Source organism: Anser anser, assembly GCF_964211835.1.
Source record: "Anser anser genome assembly, chromosome: 10".
NCBI lineage: Eukaryota > Metazoa > Chordata > Aves > Anseriformes > Anatidae > Anser > Anser anser.
Genome location: NC_139730.1, coordinates 15,494,471 through 15,518,687, shown reverse-complemented (window position 1 = coordinate 15,518,687; position 24,217 = coordinate 15,494,471). Strand labels below are relative to the sequence as shown.

At 40.7% G+C, this 24,217-nt stretch overlaps 1 protein-coding gene across 5 annotated transcripts in view; it reads right to left on the bottom strand.

The window, feature by feature from the left end:
* The window catches only part of RORA (RAR related orphan receptor A), a 433,189-nt gene extending 414,384 nt beyond the window's left edge, over positions 1 to 18,805 (bottom strand). The window contains exons 1-3 of one of the 5 annotated variants that reach the window (XM_083851041.1): positions 18,617 to 18,805; positions 836 to 926; positions 173 to 322 (exon numbers count right to left, since the gene is read on the bottom strand). The gene's annotated coding sequence lies outside the window, so the exon portion shown is untranslated. Of the gene's footprint in view, positions 1 to 172; positions 323 to 835; positions 927 to 1,369; positions 2,466 to 14,615; positions 14,635 to 18,616 lie in introns of those variants that run through there. The other 4 variants (XM_083851040.1, XM_083851042.1, XM_083851035.1 and 1 more) reach the window with 4 other exon arrangements.
* Between the last annotated feature and the right edge of the window lie 5,412 nt (positions 18,806 to 24,217).

Genomic DNA, 24,217 nt, shown 5'->3' with positions numbered 1-24,217 from the left:
TACCGCCATTTGCAATGCTAAGAACCACATACTCAGCTGAAATGCAAAACCAGAAAGCATACACTATATAAAACAGTATTTTATAAGCGTTTGCATCTCCTTATTTCCAGTCTGTGGTGTGACTTCCATACTCTGGTCTTTTATATCATGTGTATATAATAACTGTACTCACCATATACAAGTCCTTTGTATTTCAGGACAAATCTGCTCACAGAAGTGGGATGTGTTGGTCCACAGTGAAAATCTCCATCTTTAGCAAGACTCTTGTCACAGAGGAAATCTCTTCTTGCACCTGCACAGTTGACTTCAGGTAGGATTTACCCTGCAGCAGGGAAAATAATGTATTTAGAGTAAAATATAATTCATATAAATCCAAGTAGCTGAAGAGAAGACATTTGAAGCCTGCCACTGACGTTGACATCAGGTGATAGTGCACGTACCATCATCCATGTGTTCATCGCTTTATTTGTTTTTGTTATATTTGGCCATTTAATAGGACAACTGCCATACTGTCATGAGGCCGTTAAACAGGACCTTACAGAATCACTTAAGAGCCAAATATGAAAAGACATTTAATTTTGAGCAGTACGTCAATAAGCCGTGCAAATTATGGCTCTGGGAGAACCTTACCATGAACATTTGGAGGTAAACATTTTTTCTAGTTTAAGTTATTTTGTTGTTGTTTGTTTTGTTAAGGAAAAGATAGTCTTCAAATTGTCGCTGATATATACTGCTGCAATTATACACTCTCTAGCTTTTAAGGTAAGAGAAAGATTAAAAATTGTAGATGGGATGGAAAAAAAAAATAGGATACTCACTGCCCCACAACACATACCCAGAGTTTAACAAAACAAAAACTGACATTGAGTTCCTTGTTCGGAATCTTCAACACTCCAGGTGGAAGTCAACAGCAAAGGAGAGAATATCTGAAAGGTACATACAGTGCCTGTCAACCCCGATCACAGATCCTCATCCTCCCTTTGAAATACATCTTCTGTCCATACATAACTATGATATTGACTCAGTAACTTTTTTTTTTTAATCTGATTTTAACTATACCCTTTTCTGTGCCAGTACCACGATTGGTGAGTACATGGCGCTTGCTCTAAAATAGTATTGTTGGGTTTTTGTCCATCCATCCTCTATAATTCAGCAGTTGCTTAACTGCTACCATTCACCCATTCCATGGCAGTACATCTATCTATCCCTCTTTCTGGAGTTACTTACACATGAGAAGACACCTCACACTGTCTGAGCAACACAGTCATAATCCCCCTAGACAATGTATACCCTCTTTTGTGCCCTGGCATAGCAAGTGAATTGCTCAGTGATTGATCATCTTGATTAAACACAGTTGATTTGTCTTTACATCTTGAGCCGTGGTGTCCAGAGGCCTGCAGGCTCCACATCTTCAGGGTCCAGGTCAAAGCTGTGAATCACTATGCCAGTTAGCTGAAGACATACATGCACAAGGCAAAACGTAGTAAGACTGCCACTCGCCCTCTGCAGTTACAGTAAAATCATCATAAGAAAGCAGAGGTACTTCAAAAGGCAATGACTATTATCACCTAAATAATCAAGCCACCAATTTAAGGGTCAAAATACCAGAAGAAATTTGCTAAGCACAAGTAGCAAGTCCTGTCAGGGAGCCGGCCGGCTGAGGCTCCGGCAATGGGCAGTTTTTCTTGCCCCCTCAGCCCAGTAGGGAACACCTTGGCACCGCCCTTCTCCTCAGGGTCAGCCGGGCCGAGCCCGCCCTTCCCCGGTGCTGCGGCGCTTTTCCCGCCCAGCGGTTACCGCTTGGCCTTGGTGTTCCCAGCCCGGCTCAGTGCCGCAGTTTATACTCAAGTGCAAGGCGAATGGAGCCGCCGAGCCCCGCGGAGCCCACGAGGCTCAACGATACGCCGCGCCGAGGCAGCCGGGCGCATGAGATGGCGGCCAGGTGGGCGCTGAGGCGGCGAGGCTGCGGGGTGCCGGGCCTCAGGGGCCTCCCCGCAGCCGCCGTGCTCTCTGCCCGCCCCCGCCGCCGGCCTGAGGGCAGAAGGGTCCCGCGGGAGACGGGGAAGACGCCCGGCAGCGAGCGGCCGCCCGACGGCTGGCTCCGGGCTGTGAGGGGAAGCGCCAGCCCCGCACTGCCCCGCGCACGGCCCCCTCGCCACCGGCTGCTGTGGGGACCCGTCCCGGGGACCGCAGCGGCCGGCGAGGCGTGCGAGCCAGGCATAGCGGGGCCCTCCTCTTTGCACAAGAACATCCCCGTTAATTTAGCTGCCTTTTTGCCACTCGGGTGGTCCCACAGCCCTTGTGTTGAAGCACGTTGAGGGGATACTCACGGCTTTCACTACAGCTTCATGCAAGGCAGCGCAATGAGCCCGAAAGGTGTTTCCTGCACCTTCTAGGCTGAGGTAGCACAAGCTTCTTCAGCTTTAGGCTGGGAATTTTTACTCATTTGAAATTCTCTAATCAAAAAATGAACCAGTGTTATCCTACCTGAAGGCTCCACAAGGTTTTTAGAACACTAAACTGATAATACCCAACCCCCTCAGGGATTTAGCAACACATTTGCCACACTTTTCATGTATTTTGTTCAGCACCTAATCATTTCCATTAAGACTCCATTTTTGGAGTGAAAAATAAATGCTTTTCAGCTTGCTGACATATGCATATAACCAAATGTAGCAACAAATACATTTCCCTTGTCTTTCTATGAAAAGAACACAGAAACCTTAATGCCCAAGGAAGTCTGAATACTCAGACACCTCCATGTCATCTGCAGTACAAAAGCCAGTTGTCAGCACACAGCCCAGAAATGCCAGCATATGGTATGTTATGGCGTCCATATATATCTGCAGAGGACTACGTCTCCCTCAGTTTCAGGAGTTTTCTTCCACCCTGCTCTCTAATCGACATGCTTTAAAGCTTGGTGAAGACTCAGTTAGTTCCCTGTAGTATTTCCCCAGAAGACTGCAATGTTAAGAGTTCACACATAGTGCTCTGCCGCGCTGTATATGAGTTGCTTCATATTCCAATAAGCTTTTGTGCTATTTTAGAGCTGTCTTGAAGAAGGCCATACAAGTAGTTTCAACTGCAATAGTATGAAACATCTGGGAACAGGATTATTTCTGTCATGTGCTGCCAAAATACTTTGCTTATGGAATTAAAATTTTAGGGATTTTCCCAAATCTACACAATGTTTTTCAATGCTTAAATTTGCATTAGGACATTTACATTAGCATTTATATGTGTAGAAGACCATCTTGCCAGCCAGCTCCTATTGGTTATTCCAGAGCTTTACTCCACCTAAAGCTAGGATTTGCATCTGTTCCTGAAAGACTTCAGTTACAATAACAGATTTTCTACAGCTAAGTGCCTTTTGCCATCTGCTCTTACAATCACATCTGCAAGTATCTGTCTTCAGTGATCACCTTGCTACAATTACGTGTGCCTTCCTGACTTGCTATACAGGGCTGCTTCCCTGTTTTCTAGATGTGCTATTTCTGTATACTTGGAAGTTTCAGCTCCTTAATTCAAGTGACCACAACAAAATGCTGAATGATGCAGTAAAGGAAACTAGTACTTATCCTAAACTCTTTTCAAATACAAATACTTGCTGAAAAAAAAACCCCAAGCAGCTTCTAACCCCCTTGTCAGTATCTATGCTAGTGCAGTACTCAAGTAAAGTAACTCTGATATTCTGTTAATTGCAATGTTTATTTTTCACCCTTTCAGCAAAAATAAGCTCTCCTGCTACAGGGAACATTTTGCTGACATCGCTTCTAGGCATTAGAGCGGCCACACCACCTGGCCAGTGCCCACACTTAGCTACAACCCCAGATGAGAGACCTGAGGTTTCATCCTTACTCTTGTAGTCACAGATAAGAAAATACTCATCACATGAGAACCCATTCAACACAGTTTTCTTGGATTTGTTGACAGTCAAAACAATAGGAATATGGAGTGTCAACTACCCATTCATATGAGTTGAATTGCAAGTTGAAACTATTGTTTGCTCCTTCAGTGTTGAAGGCAGAAACAACATGCTCATACCCAGCTTCCAAATCATTTCCCACACCACTCCCAACACTGATAGTTCCCAAATGCCCTGTACTCAGCTGCCAGAACTTCTCACTTCCCTGTGACAACCTCTACAGCACAACCATATACATTAACACAAATCTGTCACATCAGAATTGAGAAAGGTAGGACAGTGTAAAACAAACTCAGTTTACTATCCAAATATCTGACAGAGGATATACCATAGCTGCATCAGTAATTTTCAGGCTTCATAACAAAATCTTGTTTATTTTCCAGTGTTCTGCTAACACTACGAAAGGTTGCAGCAGAATATCAAGACCTGTGTCAATACAAAACTACCTCATGCACCATGCACCAGAGTGTGAGATGTACCAATCCCTGTGGACTACACGAGGCTTAGTATTTCTTTACAGAAGGTTCTTACGCCTTTGACTGTTGTCATTAAGGCATTCCTGAACCTCTCCCCCGCAATGCTCTTGAAGAAACCATGTTGCACAGGCTTCCCAGCTGCAGAGCAGGAAGCATTAGTTCCACCAGCCTCTGCAGCCCACACACTGCAACCCCACTCCCCCCACCTGGGTTGAGCTGCCTTGTCCTGCATGGATTACAAACCCAAAGGCTGCTGTTCCACACCGCTGCAACATTACACTCCTCAAAACGGAGTGTACATGCTTAGCCTCTCACATTTAACTTACAATTTTTCTAACTTTCTATTTTCATGTTAGGAATTAAATCAACAGCTTTACTGGTCTGGAGAAAAACTGGCAGACTGATAGCAGTGTAGATAAAATAACCAAGAACTCATTTCCCATTTATTGTGGTACTTAATTTATTCAGCTTGAGGAAATCAAAGGGACTGCCCAGAAACATGCATCAGACCCTTGCTAATGCCAGCTAGGCCACTTCACAACCCCAAAAGGGAACACTGGCCTGGCTGATCGCTGACAAGGCTGATGGTCAATTGTGAATTGACTTTCAGGAAGCTAGCAGAAAAAGATCCATTATTAAATCCTGTTGACAAGCCTTAAAACTCAAACATTTTTTCTTTTAAGTACAATGGTCTCTCTACAGAAATGTTTTCCCAGAAATACTTTCTCATATCTGTAGTGGAAACTTCATTCAGTACAAAACATCTTTTCTAGTCAGTCTCCAATAGCCTTACATCCCTGTTTTTAAGATCCGAATAAAGTGCATGACCAGAATTTCTTGAAACAATATTAATTCAAATTATGACATTCATGAATCGAGTAGAACCTCTTCTCACACTCACCTATTTTAACCCAAGCAACACTGTTCATTACATGTTATGTTACCTACCGCTCCCATGTATTTCATGTACCATATTTGGTTTTAATGCTCCTAATGCACATATTGCTCTCAAAATAGTAGAATTTTCTTTTATGCCATAAGCATGCAGTTAAAAAGCATTTAAATTACCAAACATTATGAAGGTCATATTTGCTTTTTTTCCTTTACATGTTACACATTACATACATTACTTTGCATGTTCTGATCATTCACACTTGACATGGCAAGTATATGACATCTTAACTCTTATTAATAGTTTATGTTACATCACATGCACCTTCCTTCTCTCTTAAGACTCATCATTATTTATCTGAACCGAGTGAACTTTGTCATCTATTCATAGGCCTTTAAAAGGCTCCAGACCTCACATGCAATCTACTGCGTTCTTTCATGAATTATTCAGTGCCAGTGTTCTTCCATCATCCATCTCTGGCTGGCTCTATATCTTCTGTTCTATTGAGGTCTTGACTTAAGAGAAAAATCTCCTGTTATTCTTTCTTGATTGTCACACTTCATTACAATTAATATTAATTATGTGGGTTTCTTGTCCAATATGTAGCTTTCTGGGCATAAAAGATTATCATGTTGTAACGTTGAAGTTTTTCTTTGCAAGCTTCTATGTAATAAAGCACTCTCCTGTCAGGAGCTGTCAGCACCACATATATCTACTTGATAATAACCTTACAGTAATAGAGTTAGCTAAAGAAGTTGTGTGCAAGCCGACATGAATTCCCATAGAGAAGCCAATCTTGTAGCTTATCCATGATTTCCTATGGCTGACATGCAGTTAAACACAGTGTTGCAAACAGCCTGCTTGATAAAATGAATAACCTGTTACAGCCTTGAAAGAAATGTTGGCCTAGGATGTTAAACTTCTATTGAAGGCTTAGGTATAATAAGTAGGTTCTGACAAATACTGTTCACACGAATGTTTGCAGAATGAGAATGTTCCATGAATACTAATGAAAACACTCTCATGAGCATTCGCAATCTACACAGGAAGCGTAGGAGTCTGACCCTTCAAGTACCTTGTCCATGTCAGAGACAAATCTCATGTGATTTTAAGCCAAGATATTTTGTCCTGTGGTTGAAAAAGTAGCTATACATATCCAAATTCATAGCAGACCTAAAAAGTTATACGAAGAACTAGGGAAAAAACTACAGTTGCTAAAAGAAAAGCAACAATTACTTAGCCTGCATGTTCTCATGTACTATCGTGGACTTAAAAGGTGATTGTCAGTTATGGATTAGCAAGCAGATTAATAAAACACTAGACTATCTATTGAGCCAGATGAAAGGGCCACACTTGGACCAAAAAACAATAAAGAAACATCTCAAATCAATAGGTCAAAATGCAGATAACTAAAAAAATCACAGTACTGCAAGGAGAAGTTCAAGAAGAGAAAACAGCAAGTTAAGATGGATTAGGAACAAAGTATGATTCAAGCAAATCAAGTGGGACACATGGAGAGCATAGCCATGGAAGAACAAGCATTGCAGCCTTGTCCGGTAAGTATGGAGGCATCCATACTACATACGCTCAGGTAGTACAATTAAATAGGAGAAATTAGCATCACCACCCAACACTGTCTACTGGCAAGGATACTGGCAACCAGCCCAGAAGGAAAAGCCAAGGTTCTCTCCAACCATTTCTAACTACTGGAATGAGACATTAATCCCCTGCCGCAACAGTAACTACAGTAAAAGGGCTAATACAGCAAAGAAGCACTAGTCCAAAAGCATATTGCATGAACAAATGTAGTTAGAGAAAAATGGAGAACAAGTATGGATGTGCTGGGTTTTACCAGCTGAGCAAAACAGGCAGTACCCTAAGGGGAAAAAAGTAAAGCCAAGCACATGATATTGACAGTCTGTTGCAGTTGTCACCATGCCAGCCAAAGGAACCATCGGATACACAGCAATAATTCCACTCTTCAACATAACTAACATGGAAGGTCACAGAAAATCAGTGCCGTGACAAATGCTCAGATATCCCCTCAGGTATCTGCATCAACAGCAGCACCCTGTGTGCTCAAAGGCCAGCACGTGTTGATTTAGCTGCTTTGGAATTGTCTATACTTCTGATTAAAGGTATCAGCAGCAAGAGGAAAAAAATTATGTGCCATTGTTTTTGTTGGATATTTGCTCTGGAGGCACAGTAATGTTTTGAGCCTAGAGGGAAAAAGATATCCAATATAAAAAGAAAAGCACTATGGGTAATGAAGAAGAAAACAAATCAAGCCCCGAACCATAATGCTAGTTACAAGTGAACTGCCAATGGCAGTTCACTTAAAATCAGCATTTTTCCTTAATGGGATCAGTGTCTCCATGTGCTGTGCCTGAAGTTCCATTTGGGTAATAGAACTGTTCATCTTTCTTACACCTATCCTTAAAGATAGCTCAAAAAATCATTCAGGTTGGCTAGCATTTTCCTCGAGTGAAAGAAATACCAGTTGTAGAGATATTCGTAGAGTTTTTGTTTGTGATGGAAAGAGAAGTAATAAAGAGAAAGCATTAACTCAATAGTTGTACGACATCAGATAGTCCTCTTTTAGACATGACACATGTCCTAGAAGTCTTGAAGGTTGTAATCTGTTTCATAATAGTACAGGCCAACATGAAATGTGGTCCTTTAAATTCATGCTGACTGGACAGCTCATTTCCACCACAAAACTAAAATAACTGAATGGTAGAGGAAGTTTAAGAACAGCTCTTTAATATGTAAAAATTTACACCAGCTTTGGCCTATAATTACACTTTCACCTTGACAATCTGTTATGACAGTGCCTGAGAGGTCAGGTTCTGAACTGCAGTTAGTAAATGACCGTAACAGAGTCTGAAAAATCATTCTCTACTGGAGACACCACTCTCAAGTACCCTCCCGTAATCTCTCTGGACACAAGCACAAAGGCCAGCCTAAAAGGAGATTATGGAAAAAAAATTTTCTTCTCTCCAAGAAGGATTTTTTTTTGTTTGTTTGCAGTCACACCAAAGCTCTTATCTTTGGGTAGGGGATGGAGGGATCTAACAGCAGACGAAGTGATAACAGATTAAAAATAAAGACATGAAAATACATTAGCATGCTTATGCCATTACATGTAGATATATTTCAGCATGTTTATCATCAGTCTAAATTTAATACTTCATTCTTCTAAAAGGTTTTAGAAAACACTGTCACAGAGTAACTGGGTATCTTCAACATTTATTTGCTCTGAAATTCACAAGCTATCTGTTATGAAATAATGGAAATCAGAACTCACTATATGAATGAATTATTGCAAAGCAAACTGGGGTATGAGCTAAGAGCACGCAGACCTCTCCAACGTAACTACCTGGGAGTGCTCTCTTGCCCAGCAGAAAGCTGTCACACCAGGGTTTCTGCAGGCAGAGAAGATGCACACAGGCAAGTACTGCAGAGGAACTGATGCACTGTAACACACACCCTGCTTTCTCCCTCAATGTTTTATGTGCCCATGTCCATTACAGCACCCTGTCACCTTGTGCAATGGGATACCCTAACAACCAGCCGGTTGGTAACCAGTAATTTTTCTATGTAAAAATTCATCAAAAAAGCCATATGTCTTGCAACAATTTAAATAGAAACAAGCAGCTTTGACATTTCTGGGGTTTTGATCACTCAAAGCAGTTATCTGCTTTAAATTAACTTTCAGTAGTTATATGAATTTTCCAGCTAAAAGACATTATGCAAATATTTAATGCTATTTAGTCACACCTCAAAAGTAGTATCATTAAGCAAACTTAAATACAGGTCTGGGCTGTATCCAGATCCAAACCTCCCTGAATTCATTCAAAAAGTGGATTGTTTTCCATGGGCACTGGATGGATACTGTGATTACAGTGATATCTGCACAGTAATTAAATACCGCGTATCTTTGAAACCCAGTCTGTGGTGTCTCATCTCTTTGAGTCACTTGTGACACTCCTCTTTCCCACTGTACTGTTTAAAATAGTTTCCCACAGACATGGTAGCTTATCCATTAAAGGATAAGTTACCTTATCCTATTTGTAGGTTCAGGAGGTACTTGCATAAGGTGCTTCCAAAATCTACTTTTCTCCCTCTTAGACTGCAAGATACACCCAGAGCTAACTTTTCATTCAAGGCAGCTTTATCAAAAGCTGCTATAAAAAATATTAGCTTCCATCTCACCAAAAATCTGGGTGTATGAGTCAGAAGCCCCCATATGGTACACTTGTCCTGCACAGGTAAAGTGACAGGACTGCAATCCAACAAACTGCCATTGATTTACAGTGGCAAATATACACTGTGGTCACCAAATACATGGCATAGGGACTGTGATAAGTTTGTGATGTGGAAGGAACTATATCTGTGCTAAGTAAATCCAGTGCTGGCACATGGTCCACCAGGAAGCCCAAAGCCAGTGTCAGAGCAAGCATCCAGCAGTAGTCCACTGCTGCACAAAGGCCTGCACTGGGCTGAAACCCAGGATCAGTGCTTGTCACCCTGCCCCCCCCGCCCCGGCCATGCACTGGAGAATAGGAGATGCATCTGCCTTAAACTTCACTTACCCAAGCTGGGCCATCACCTCTCAAAGTCTCCCAGTCCCCTTAAGATCATAGATTTTCCTTAAAGTTAATGCAACTGGACACAGCTATGCTTTAAGAGCCTGCCAAGAACACAAGCAGGACAACATTTACTTTTGCTGTTTCTTTCATGCTGATGTATTTGAGGTTGTGCATTCATAAAGACATCTCATTAAAAAGCTCTCCACATTTATTTCTCAAAAGACACAGCAAGCAGCTATGGGAAAAGAATTGCATGTTTCCAACACTTCCGATTTAAAAAAAAAAAAAACACATAAATATGAAGTACTTACAAGGAAATCATGTACAAAACATCATCTGAAATCTATCTTGTTTATATGTTGATGGGTGTGTATCCACTGACCTTCCGTTTGCAGCATTTGCCAGGGAATAGCGAATGAAGCAACTGTTGGATTTTTATTTTATTTTTAAATCATTGACTAGTATGATAGTGAAAATGATCATGTCTGTTTCCTATTCCTGACTGATAAATCTTAGTTAAGACTCAAAAATCACACTGATATGTAGTCTTTTACTGTGCCATGGTTGCAGCCTGACATGAAAAACTACTAGCTTCCAGGCAATACAGGTACCAACAAAACAAATTTTGAGAGAATTGAACTGGCCTGGTTCACTGTCTATGCACATCCCACCTACTGACCAAGAGCTGCCTCTCCTTATACTAGAATCTGAGAAAACAAAGCACTTACAACTTACATTATTACTCACCTGCCTAGGTAGTTTTAACTGCACCTAAGCACTAAGGAATAATGCAGCTTTCATTAGATCCCATTTTGAGATTAAGGTCGTATTGTAGACCTGGAAAACTTGTTAAAAAGACTTCTTTTTTCCTGTATTGATACCTGCTTTTAATTTCCAAATTCAGAAGAAACACAATGCTCAAAGTGCAATGAAACACACATTTTTACAATGAATCCAATGGTGAAACTAAAAAACCACTCCAATCTTGCTTCTACCAAAGCACTTACTCCCAATTTATCTGTAGTAAGTGTTTATGGGTTACTTTATTGCATTAAACAACCTATTTTACTTTCTGTTCTCTTATGTAATAAACCATTTTTAGCCTAAAAATGAAATAACACGTGGCATAGAGCCAGTACTAGTGAAAGTTTGCCAGTAGAGCCAGTACTAGTGAAAGTTTGAGCTCCTAGATCCCTGTTTTTTGTTACTTAAGATAAAAAGATTGCTCCCATACCTAGCAACCCATCCTCTTCAAGGCTGGAAAAAGAATACCAAAGCAAGAAACAAGAAAACTAGAATACCAAAGCTAGAACAAGAAAAAAAATTAAGTTTTCTGCCATTTCCCTGCTCACTCTGCCCCAACAGCAGCATCAGAACTAGAAGCAACAGAACTTGCTAACCTACTCTATTTAACAATTTCAGCAATAAACAAAGATGTATTCCATGCTGCTGTTATGGGAGATGAAATATCACAGGATATGTGAAAATGTGGAGAGCATGGAAAAGAATAAACTATTTCAATCATTTGTGGCAGCTGACACCTTTAGCATACTCCAACAGCTTACTTATTTCCTTATTACTATCAAATGTCCTTTCCAGCCTGTTCTACAGCAGAGAGCTTTCCAGTTCCGTAGTAGGTTTCACATCCCTACCTGGGGCCAAAATCCTCAGTAGGTAATTTTTCCAGTCCCTCACTGTCTTGATAGTTTTCTTTTGCCTGTTACCCTGTTGTAGCACTTCTTGCTCAATCATCCATGCTGCAGAGTTCTCAGCAAGTTCAAGCAGTGAGGAAAGGAGAAAGCCTGGAAGAAGGTGGAACAAGGACTCAAAGCAGCATTGCTCCAGGTCCTCTATGTTATGGGGCAGTCTTTCAAAAGTTTTCCTTCTGTCTTGAAGTGCTTTAGTACCTATTTTCTCTGGCAGCTCTCAGATATTTGTATAAGCAATTCTAGAGAAGGCAATTATATTTATGAGTACAGATAAAAGATACTACCGAGTTTCAAGTGTGGATTGCAAATTTATGTTCTGACCAACTGTAAATGCCATTTGTTACACAAATAAACACCCATCGATTGCACAAAGCAATATAGCTCTATCGTACATGCTATTATGTTGCTATAGTTGCTTGCACAAGGAGACAAATCCAATTCACATTTCCCTAAAGTTACTTAATTTACAAATAACTCATCCCCTAGATCTCTGCATTAATTCAGAAATAGTTGCTAGCAAAAAATACAGTTCATCATCCTGAAACCTGTACAACACCTATGCTGCGTGATCTGGTTTGTTCTGGACACTCACAAGAAAGGACAAGATGCCTGGCTCCGAGTTAATTAAATTTCCATGTTATTGACTCACTGCATCTGGGAAATATCAGCAATAGCTTGCATGATGCTGACCCAAGATCCCATCAGCTGTGGAGAAGTGCCATTTATCACTCACATTCACTACAGTGTTCCTTGCCTATTACTTGGACCCTGCAACTCTCATTTTCACAAAAGGCCAGCCACACATTGTGCTCTAGTTAAATAACACAGCAAGGGAGTTCTCCAGATGGGAGAATTTTCACAGTATGTCTCACCCTGAACCAGCCTCGGGTTAGCTGATTGTGAGCAGGAGATCTCTCCTGGAATAAGCGCCTCCACTGGACTTTTCCTGGCAGCTTAGGTGTACCCTTGACTGTTACAATAAGCAAAATATTCCTCTATTAACCTAGAAGCTAGAAGGAAAGGTGTCTCTGTAGTGTCAAAATTGGGAAATCCTTATTGAAGAGATGATGGAAAACCAGACCAGTACAATTTACCTTCTCTCCCACAAAAAAAAAAAAAAAAATCCAGGCTTCTCCATGCACCTAACACTACTGAGCAATATATCAAAGACAAAAACTTGAAAGGAACATGCCTTTCCACAAGTTCAAGCACACTCTTCCACCTTAGCATTGGAGAACTCACATTAAAAATGACCTCTCCCAAGTCCTCATCCCAAAGAATTTACAGGTTCTTTAGTTACTGCCCAGTCCTGGCAACTTAACTCAAAAATAGTGTAGAATATTAGAGACTTATAAAGCATATATGTACATATATTTACATATATAAATATAAAAGTTAGATAACTTAAGCTACGTTTGAAATCATTAGAGTTACATAATGTATGGTGCAGTTCGAAGTAAGCTACTTGAACTTATCTTCAATTCCAGCTACCACAAATGGTGAATTTATACTCCAGACTATTATAACCAAATCTCAGTAAAAGATTTCTAGAAAATAAACCTTATGAGTAGTTATCTTCTAACTGGAGTAGTGACTATAGATGATTAAAAATTTTCTGCCTGTCTACTAAAGGTAAGGCATACAGTAAATCTCTAGCCCAAATGGCATCTTATTATGTGGAACTGCAAATCAAGTGGAACAAACAATGCTTAGAGGCATGTTATGCTCTGCATAATGCTCTTTTGTATCTATTGTTTAGCTTATATACAGACCCATCTTGAATCTAGTTAACTAGTAATTAAAGCTCTGCAAAATTCACAATTTTGTTAGAGATACTGCTGCAATACACATCAATTCATTTTGCGTGCTTTTGCTGTGGTCCCATTTTGCTTATTTGATGTTACTTTAAAATAAACATCTCATACTGCAGTCTGCATTCACAAAATACAGTAGCTTGAATGGTTGATATCAGACTTGCACTTGAAAAATAGAATCATTGTGATACTTGGAATTGGTCATTTCAGAAGATATTAATCTTATTCTTCTCCTAGAAGTGTCATGTGCCCGCACCACTGCCAAAGCGCTCATTAACATTAGTCCATTTGTGACTTTGAAAAGTTTTTTGAGTTCCAAGTAATTTTTATTACACACATACTTTACATATGTGCACTTGTTTTTCAATTTGGACTGAAATATTTCAATCCAAATTGCAGTTAGTTAATATCCTAGTTAATAACATTTTTCTTTTTGTGATTCCAAATACATTACATCAAAATGTGATCTAATTTTTGTATCTGAAATAAAATCTGTTGAAACAGTTTTAAGTATAAATATTTGTGACAAAAAAAAAAAAAAACAGCAGGCATAAATTCAGATCAACACTTTTTTCCCATGTAGCATCTGAGGAATTAAAACTTATAGAATGTTCTTTACTGCAGGTCTTTGCAGTTCAAGTATCCAAGGTTAAAATAAAAAGTTCTGGAAATAAGTTTGTCACTAAATTAGCTCACAGCTATGCAATAGAACATGGAAATCTTACAATTTCATCCAGGACCTTGGCTTTTAATGTATTTTTGGATTCATTTGTTTTTTGAACTTGTTTCTATGCACCAGGTTAAGCCAATATAATTAAAAATATACAAAGAGCACCAAAAGCTTGTATTATTTAGCCTAACTAGAAAGCTGATATAGTAGTAACATCTCCCAGTCTTCGCAAAGAGAGCAATAAAACACCAAATAACCACCAGAAATGGATTCTCCTGATCATGGTTTGTTCACACTTATGTAGAGTACATACATTCAATGCACCCTACACACTCGCATTAATTTCCATGGGTCTCTTGTCTAATAAATTCATTCATTGGCTTTTCTCATCTGTTCTGTACATACATTCCAGCTTCCCCATTGCTCACCCATTTATCATAGCATCTCCCCCAAAATTTAGTATCATTAAAAATGATACTATACTTTGCACACATTTGCAAATTCAAGTGAAACAAGCCAGAAGCTACTAACACAGACCTTGAAATTATGAAAATAGCATCTCTTCCTGTGCTTTCAGGCAACCCTGAGCTAGAGGAAGAGAGGAGGCAGCACACTAAGAGCTCTCATTACCACCACCAGTCTCCTTCCATCCCCTTCTCTCCACAAGTTGCCTGCACCTGGCTGCTACACTAAGAACATACCACATGATTTGAGATAATGGAGATAAGAGACAAGATGAGCCAGAACCTACAGGCTAGGGCAGAGTTATGTGACTGACTTGACAGCCTCCTCATCCTTTATGTAAAGGCAAGCTGAACTCCGCCTGGAAGGGAGGGCAGGTGCCATCCCAGCCTGGTGAGCAGGACTGCGCGGCCTCCCATCTGCAGGGAGGCAACCGCCTGAGCAGGGTGCCGCCATCGGAACGGTATGTACATGCCCCGGGGAACTGACTCACGGCAGCGTTCTCTGCAGCTACAAGAACGGCGTGGAGGACAACAGGGAAGCCCTAGTGGCACTCACTGGAGCGAGAAGTGCAGGATGTGACACTGGGTCTGGGGAAGGCGTTAAACTGGATCATTTGTTGATCAATCCTTCTAGGGGGCCCAGGGGAGTTCCAGTAGGAATCATTTTCTTTGGGCTACAACTACTTGGACAAAAGTTGTTCTACTTGAGTCCTACATTCTACGGGCAAAACCAGCCCTACACATAAATTCCTGGCTTAACCTAGTTTGAAATACTGCAGCTATAGATGTCATACAAGAGAGCTCTCCTAACAAACCATCAGACATGTCCTGAACTCCCAAAACAGAGTTAGGAATATCAGCCTATAAGCTCATGTCAAACCCGTCCTTGCAAGTCTGAAGCAACAGCAACACAAAATAATGTTAACATTTGAAAATAAAAGGTCACATGCCTCCAGCCAAGCATTTGTAAGATTTCCATTTTGGAAAAAGGAAATCCCTTGTCATTGTCCAACAGACACTCTAGCTTAAAGACAACTACAGGACAAAAATTATGGAAGTACTCCCCATGCAGTGGGTCAATTCTGTCAACACTATTATTGTGAAAATTGTCTTCCATTTTCCTCCATTTTTACTTTGTCTGCTCTAGCTGATAGTTGAGCATGCCCAATCTCACCCAGTCTAATTTTCAAAAGACACCAGTGTCTTGTTTCTGATGGCCAAATATCAGCTATCAGAAGAACAGTCTTGAAAATAACTTGAAATAATTCCACAGATGTGCTCCATAGGAAAAAATGTAAAAAAAAAAAAAAAAAAAAAAAAAAAAAAAAAAGATTCCTGCCATACCCAACCTGACAGAACATCCCCAAAATGGCCATTCTCACCCAGCTATCCAAAACTCCATGCTTATTATAATTAAGGACAGCTGACAGATATAAATTCTCATGAGCACCTTAACCTTATCCTTTACTAGGTCACCAAATGGAACTACCACTCACTTCCCATTACAGTGGTATGAGCAGAACATAATATAAAGTCAGTAAACACATTAGTCCCCGCATGGAGAAACAGTCCCTCCCACAGAGCATGGTCTAATTATAAGATTCTCTTCTTTTCACTACTTCTCAATCATAGTACAAGACATAAGGCATCTTGAACATAAATTTACCTGTACTTATATTTTTGTATTGCTACCAAAGTTTTTCACATAATATGCAGCTCAAAATCTAGCTAAGGTTATTTAAGCTTTTGCTCCTTTGAGGGAATTAAACTTCTTTCATAAATTAAACGTGTCTCTGCAATAACTATTATATATGTGTCTGTCACAGAATCGCTGGCTTCATGACAAGAAACTTGGTGCAGTCAGGACACTGTACAGGTGGCCTCCTGCCTTTGGGCCAAGGAAAGGCCCTGTGCCACCAAGGGAAGATGAAATGACTGTGGAAGAGGAAAGCTGCAAAGTGTTGCTGCAGAATGAGAACAGAGACATAAGGGCTAAAAGGCTCACACAGAGATTCTTGCCTAGAGGGAGAACAATAGCTGAAGGAGCTGTGAGCAATTCAGGAACAAAGAGTAGCTGAGAGACAGGAGCTTCCTCCTCATCCCTTCTAAAAGGACCAAAGGTCATAAGGACATGAATAAACCAAGCAACTGACTACATATTAACCCCTGAGCAAAATGAAACCCTTCTGCCCAGACACTAGTATGTTACATGGCCTCAAAGTCTGCTCATGGTTTGATTGAAAATAAATATTGGCCAGATTAAGTGTGACCTGAGGCTGGATATCAATCATTGAGGCACACACAAAGAACAGTGCAGGACAGCACAGGACCAGAGAGTACCAATGGCAGCAAGTCTGGCAGCACCTTAGTGTCTGTCTAAACCTACTTTAAGGTAGGCTATGTCTTTTTGTTACAAGATAGCTGATAATATAAAAGGAGCCTTTAGTCCCAGTCATAACTTTTCATCACAGTACACAAAACACAGCAAATATTTGCATCTTTTAGTACCAGTTGCAAAGAATTTGCCACAGTCTCTGTTGTGTGACCTTTGGTACCACTGATTGGGCTAATGAATATTGGTTTGTGCTTGGGAAGATCTAGCAACATTTTCTGTACCATATCCCCCTCAAATTACAAGGCAAGCTCCTGCACTTGCATAGCATTTGCTCTTTACCTTTATGTCATTCTGAAAGATGCATGTATTTTATTTGGTTCATCTTGTCTTGAACTGGAAAAGAAGATTCATTAAGGTCACAGCAATTAAGCTGGCTGTGACACAAACAGGTGCCCAAACAGCACCAGCTTCAACACTGGACCACGTGAAGAGGCTTTGGCCCCCTCAGAACAGTGTCACCTGCTCACCAAACGCTGCCCCTCTGCTGCAGACGTAAATGCCAAGGGAAAAAATGAGGTTGCACCTCTCATTGAAAATCATTTCCCATTGCAAAAAGACATTCCTCAGTTAGAGATATGGATAATAATCTTCAAACTAAACGTATATCCATATTATTGTAAGTCTGAATTTTTTTTTCTGTGTATAGAATTGTAGGCCAATAATGTGAACCAGATAGCATTACGCCCACTGCTACAGCTCTGCAAAAGTAGGTGGTGTTGGTGATAATGGATGGCAGTATCACACTAAATATTGTAATCATGCTCCCAGAATTGCAGTACCTGAGAAGTGCAGTTAACACCAAGAATATCTTGTCAAGAAGATGCCAGCAAATTTAACAAGTATGGAACTTCAAAACTTCACTTTTTCCATAAGCAAAGTACTGAATCACCACAGAACCACTGGTAGGGCACATTTTTATAGCTGCCAGAAAGTTTGGTAAAACAGGTAAATACTAAAATCTATAACTGACAGCTGCTGTAACATTGACATGCCTGACATGAGGCTAGCCCCTGATATTAGGAATACATCACATCTCAGAGTACAACTGGTAAGCACTGACTGAAATTTACCTGTTCATGCAGACTAGTACCACATTAAGCTGAATCATCAGCTTTTACTTCAGTAAGTAAAAGCTTGTGTTCAAACTTGTAAGTCACCAGATTTAACAGAATTCTTAAGCAGTCCCCATTACAATCAGACTGAAACAGTTTACAATACTCAGAAGTCCTCCTTTGTGACACTAATTTCTAAATCATGCCATCGATGCTGATTTCTTAAAGGACAGAAGGCAGCAAATTTAGGAATAAAGTCAAATGTAATTCCTTCCATAACATTTACATACTCCCAGGAGGAAGTACAAGGAACTCAGCGTTTCTAATTGCTGTAGAGCTCACTAACCTGGTAAATGAATATTTACTTATTCACAAATCTGTAAATTCATTTATCTGCATACGTCCAATTCCAGAAAAGACTCTGCAAGTTTGTTCATCCATCTTAAATATCACCTACCACTACAAACAAGCATACTGTGCTTTTTCCTCTTACACATAGGTAACGTTACTACCACATACAAGCCTTATTGAAGTTGCTCCTTAGTCAAACTTGTGCTGGAATTCAGAACAAAACACCTCCACACTACAGTGTCAGACCAGAGATGAGTACAAATTAAACATACATACAGCTGTGCTAATACAGCACATTATCAGGTTTTACTGAAGACTCTTTTGCAGGATTTGAAAGCTTTCTGTCATACAGCCTCATCACAACAGCTCAGCAATGCTGGATATTCACTCTGTCACACACTATCACAAAAACAGATTATATCAAAACAGATTAGATTCTGTTGCCATATAGTGAGCATTGTTATTGTTTCTAGAGGAAATATATTAAAGACAAAGAAGTTAAATGTCTGATTCCAATTCCTCTATAAAGCAAGGTCTTTATCTATGAAGAAAGGAAAGAAAAACCTCTCTGACTAATTACCAACCCTTTTCACCTGCTCTCAGAGCTGCAAGTTAAAAAATCATTAAGGCAAGCCTGAGACATGCAACTATGCTCCTGCTTGTCATCTCCCTGCTTCACTCTTTAGTGCTCAACTTGGACACATGACTGTTCTGTGCCCCCTTCTAAATTTTTTAGCCTTCTGAATTTGAACATTGAATCCAAGTTACAGGCTTAAGCAAAGAATGGTGATTTCTCTCCCAATACTCATTGACTTCTTGTTGTAAAATTATATTTTAATTCTGTATAACATCTATTCTTGTTCCTGCTTAGGCGTTCCTAATGGGAATACATTATGGACTTTTAATAAGGTTAAATGCAAAAACATTTTTTTTATTTATTTTCTGTTTAATTTGTTTTGTAAGAGCAAGAAAACAGCAGAAACAGATACGTTAGTGATAAAGGAAAATGTGACAGTGAGAAATAAAAACAAAACAAAACAAGCAATTCAATGCATCTCTTCACCTTACAAATAGGACACCTAAACAGGCAACTGTATTTCATTTGCAATTGCACAGGGAAAAGCTGTTTCCCAATCAAGTATTTAAGTGAATAGACATCATTCTTGATCTAGCACATTAAGTGCAGAAAACAGAAAATTAGAAATCGCACCCAGAGGTGCCATAATTTTCTTTTACATCAGATACGGTACGCAAACCCTTAGTCACACTGTGCAGACTTCAGTCACCTGCACTGAAGATACAGTGGGGAGCAGCTGCAGGTGGTTATTTCCACAACTAGCCCACAGACAGGAACAGAAGTTTTTTTCTGCAGCATTGATAGCCATGTTAGACAGCAAAGTGGGCACACACCTCTGCTTCACAGTTTCTATGCTGCAGTGTGACATTGAATCATACTATAACAGTAGAATATTTTAAGTACACAATGTTGCCTAAATCCCATGAAACAATAACAGGTATTTTATGACCTGTGAAGCAGTATACAATTGCTACAGTAATGCCTCTTTCAGCAGGAAGAAATAAAGAGAGTTGGAATTACTCATTGGCCATAAGAAAAACTCATGGACAACTAACTTACCTCTTAGCACAACTCCATCAGAAACAAGTCCACTTGCAGCCCGGTGAGCCTCAGAAGCAGGCACAGCCATGGCCTCACACTGCAGACACAAGTTCCTGGTGTCGAGGCAGCAAGGGCTGGCTGAGACCCACATTTGGGGAAACAGACTCCAAAGTTGAGCAAAGCTATGTGGAAGTTGAGGCCCAGATCCCAACTTCATGCCTCAAGCCACTCCCTGAGCCCCTTCTCACACGGGTGTCAGGGCACAGCAAGGGGTGGCTGCTCCCTGAAGGGCAGTCAATGGAGGGGGATAACAGAGCTGTCAGGGCAGGGCTCCATCCGACAGCCCCTGAGCAAGGTGTGCAGGGCAGGCCCAGCAGCCAGGGTCAACCCCCAGGCCAAACCAGCAGCCAAACTTGTGGCAAAGAGGCAAAACTAGGCCAAGGCCAAACTAGGAAGCCAGTCCCCAGGTCAGGGGACAGACAGGAACGATCCATAGGTGCCACAGACACAGCTGTGACTGAGCCGGAGAGAGACATATATATGGGTTAAAACAGGAGCAAGGGCCCCAGGCTGAGCTTAAATGGCTGCTGGGGCCATGTGTGGGCATGTGGAGGCCCCAGAGGAGGTTGGTCAGGGCAGTCAAGGCCTGACAGAGCAGAGAGCTGCCTCCTGGCCTGCCAAGGATCCATCTGTAAGGGGACCCTCCCACATGGAGGGAGAAGGTTTGTGGTGATTCTATTCCCTAGTGCTTGTTTCTGCCAATCCAGTGCATTTTCATTACGGAAAAATGTTTCCATGGCAGACCCTCCACTTTCCTAAAGCATTTTCAGCTTGCTTAAGGGTTCACTGCCCTGTATATTTTGGCATCGTCAAGTGAATAAACACCAAAATGAGCAGAAATTGAGTAACAAGACTTAGTCTTGTGTGTGCGACCTTTTAAGCCAGTTCTTACTTTGTCTGAGGTGTTCCCCTCCTCTCAAAGTCTCTCAGAGAGTTAAAAGCTTTCTGCCTTTGAGCCGTCTGCATGCACGGGTACACCCCGAGTTTTGCATGTGGCCCATCGCGGTCACCGCTCGCTTGCCACTGCAGGCAGGTGCCTACAAGGCAGTTTTAGGATCGGGTGCTGTAGAGCTGAGCCCACAGCATGGCCCAGCCCTAGCACCCGCTAATTGCCCAAGACAAAGAAATGAGGCTGCAAGCAGAAATGTGACAGGCACTGCCGCACAGGGTGATGAGAAGGAACTATGGCAGTAAAGAAAACACAAGTAGATGAAAGGAAATAAATGTGGATAATTGGAATGATTTAATTTGCTAATGTTGCATAAGAGGCATAATTAGTTCAGTAACAGTGAGAGAAGCAGAGAAATCAGACTAGTAATCACAAATAATTACGTGCCAATTACGCATAGTAAGGTGGTTTTTTTTCTGTTACTGAATGGTCAGAATTTGGGAACTACATCAAATAACAGACCTCACATTCTCTGTTTTAGTCACTTTTTCTTTCCTACTGCAACAAAACCTGTCTACCTTTCCTCTGGTTAAAAAAAAAAAAAAAGACAAGATGTGATGTGCATCCAAATTGGACGGTGATATTATTAGGAAAGATAGACTTCTAGTGTCTTTCCAAAGCTCCCTTTCTGTAGCCAAAATCTTTGTCTTGTCCACACTGTCAATACCATCTGCCAGCAGCCTCCTCAGCTCAGAAGCCATCTGCCAGCCACTGACCTAGAGCTTTGCCTGCTCTCGCTGCCAGCCTTGCCTAAGCTTCTGCGTTTCCAGATCTCTCACTACCCTCCTACCCTGCTCTCACACGTCCTCCCAGAAGAACTGATCCAGACAAATATTACTAAGCCAACAAGAATGGAAGGAGTTGAATACTGATTGTGTCTCCCATGTAAAAAATAAATAAATAAACAACCTAACGCACAACCAAACCAAAAAAAAAAATCTTTTTACTGCTTTCTAGCTATTTCCTAGGTAGAATAAAGTATAGCCTATTCAATTTGAACTGTTCTGCAATAAGAAATGAACACAGTACTAGAGTAATTCACTGTTCAACATGAATCATAAATGAGTAGATTTGGAAAGACTCTTTACATAATTACAAAACTAAAATAAAACCCAAGAAAATTGAGACCTCTATTTTGCTACTACCCTGTAGTATGCTGTTATAGATTTGTTTTTATATCTGACAGCCTTTAGCTGAGTGAAACTTTATTCTCCCTGGATTCTAAGTCAGACAATTTTACATTAGTTTATTGCCTTTAGATACAATTATTGTAACTAAATAAAAAAAAAAAAATTATATAAAGTAGTAAAAAGCCACCACCGCTGGCTTTTGAAATTCATATCTACTGAGGTAAAATTTTGCCCCAACAATAAGTTTAGTAATATGTTAACAGTCTTTGTGTCTTTCAAGTTTGCACAGAAAAGTGTTCATGATGGACTCCATTCTGATTCCCACACATTCATAACAGCATTTAATGAGATTCATTATATTTTGCTCCAATGGAAAATGGGGAGTCTTTCAACTGCAGATAATACACTACTGCTACTTATATCTGTAGCTGGAAATCCAGATCATGATTATTTTTCCTCATGTCAGAGCATACCAAGTGCTCAGAAATACTTTACAGTATAAAACACAGCTGACTTTAGCAGTAAACTTTGCCATGCCCACTGAAACCAGTTCGTGGGACACTTTGGATACACATGAACAGGTAGCAAATTTAGGGAACATGATGTAAGGCTGGGGAGTAACAACCAACTCTTAAGTGCCCTTTGGCCATTTGCTAGCCTCCCAGCCCCAGGAGCAATCCCTGTGCACTCAAGCCACCAGGAAGCACTCTCATCTTATGTTAACACCCCAAGGAGCCAACTTCCCATATCTTCTTCACCCCTCTAGCAAGGCACAGCCATGCTGCAAGTCCACAAAGTATCTCTAACCACTTCCTCCCCACCACAGCAGCACAACACCTCTCTGGCCTGCCTGATCTGCAGTGGCACTATGTCAATTAATTGTTGCCTTAGCTAAAGATTTGCTTTTACCATTTTATCCAAGTAAAACAGCGGGAATGGGTTTCACCGGGGCTTTATTTTGGCTTTATTTTAGCTTTTTTTTTTTTTTTTAACTTATATATGTAAGTTTCCTAGAGTACGTTTGCTTAAAAAAAAATGGTTCAGATTTATGCCCCACATTTCCCCTTCAGATACAAAAATGTTCCATGTTGAATTCTTTCCCAGTGTTTCCTCTGGGGAAGTGCTGGCATGTCAGCCTGGTAAGCCATTCTGTTTGCAAAGCTTCTGTGATGCTTGTGATTTTTTTTTCTTTTGTATTTTTCTTGAGAGATTGTTTGCTTCTTCTCCTTCTGTCTGATAGAAGAGAATACTACCTAGGTCCTGAGAATTCCCTGGGAGAACCATGAAAACAGAGCTAGAGGGACAGAAACCTCATTTACAACATTGAGGAGAAACTGGAAGTCCCTTGGCCGCTCCTGGCTCTGCAGAGAGAGCTCTGGTTCAGTTTGTTTGTATGTCATTTCAGCTGCTGGGAAGTGTACGAATGAAACATGACCCAGAGTTCAACAGATTTTTATCCCATGCTTCTCCCCTTTGTCCTGTGGCAAGTCACAAGCATCTCTTCAGTTGGCAGAGAAACTTGTGATCCTTCTGCAGAGAATATGTTGCTTTTATTTCCCAAAGGATCACAACTATGGCCTTGATGTTGCTTTCGGGTGCATGAAATGCTTCAGGCATTCGACCCCAAGTCAGCTCAGATAATAGAACTCAGATATTGAAAAGGAATGAAAACCCCAAATTATGCAAATCGGCTGCACTGAGTAATTCACAATTCCTGTTCTTGTAGCCCCATTGGCATTTGTAGTTTTCCTGCGTGTAGGGGAGGAGGAATGGATTTAATTAGAGGAGGCTTCTCTTCTAAAAGTATCTTTGTTGTAGAAGGCAGGCAGTGTGCACAAAGAATTGCAGGGAGACCCCAGAGATCTTATGGGCCTCAGTTTCCCATCTGTGAAATAAGGATAATCTTTACTAAAGAGGTCAATATTGACCTGATTTATCTGCCAATAAAGGAGTTAAACAACAAGTAGGTACTTATATTTCTGATGTTCGATGTTCATCAGCACTCTGAAGACCACAGTGGAAGAATCTGCCTAGGCACTTCCTTTGCTCGCCATAACTTAGTGTATATTATTCAACATGCTGTTCAGGATTCAATGTACATGTACAGAAGGGAATTTGTC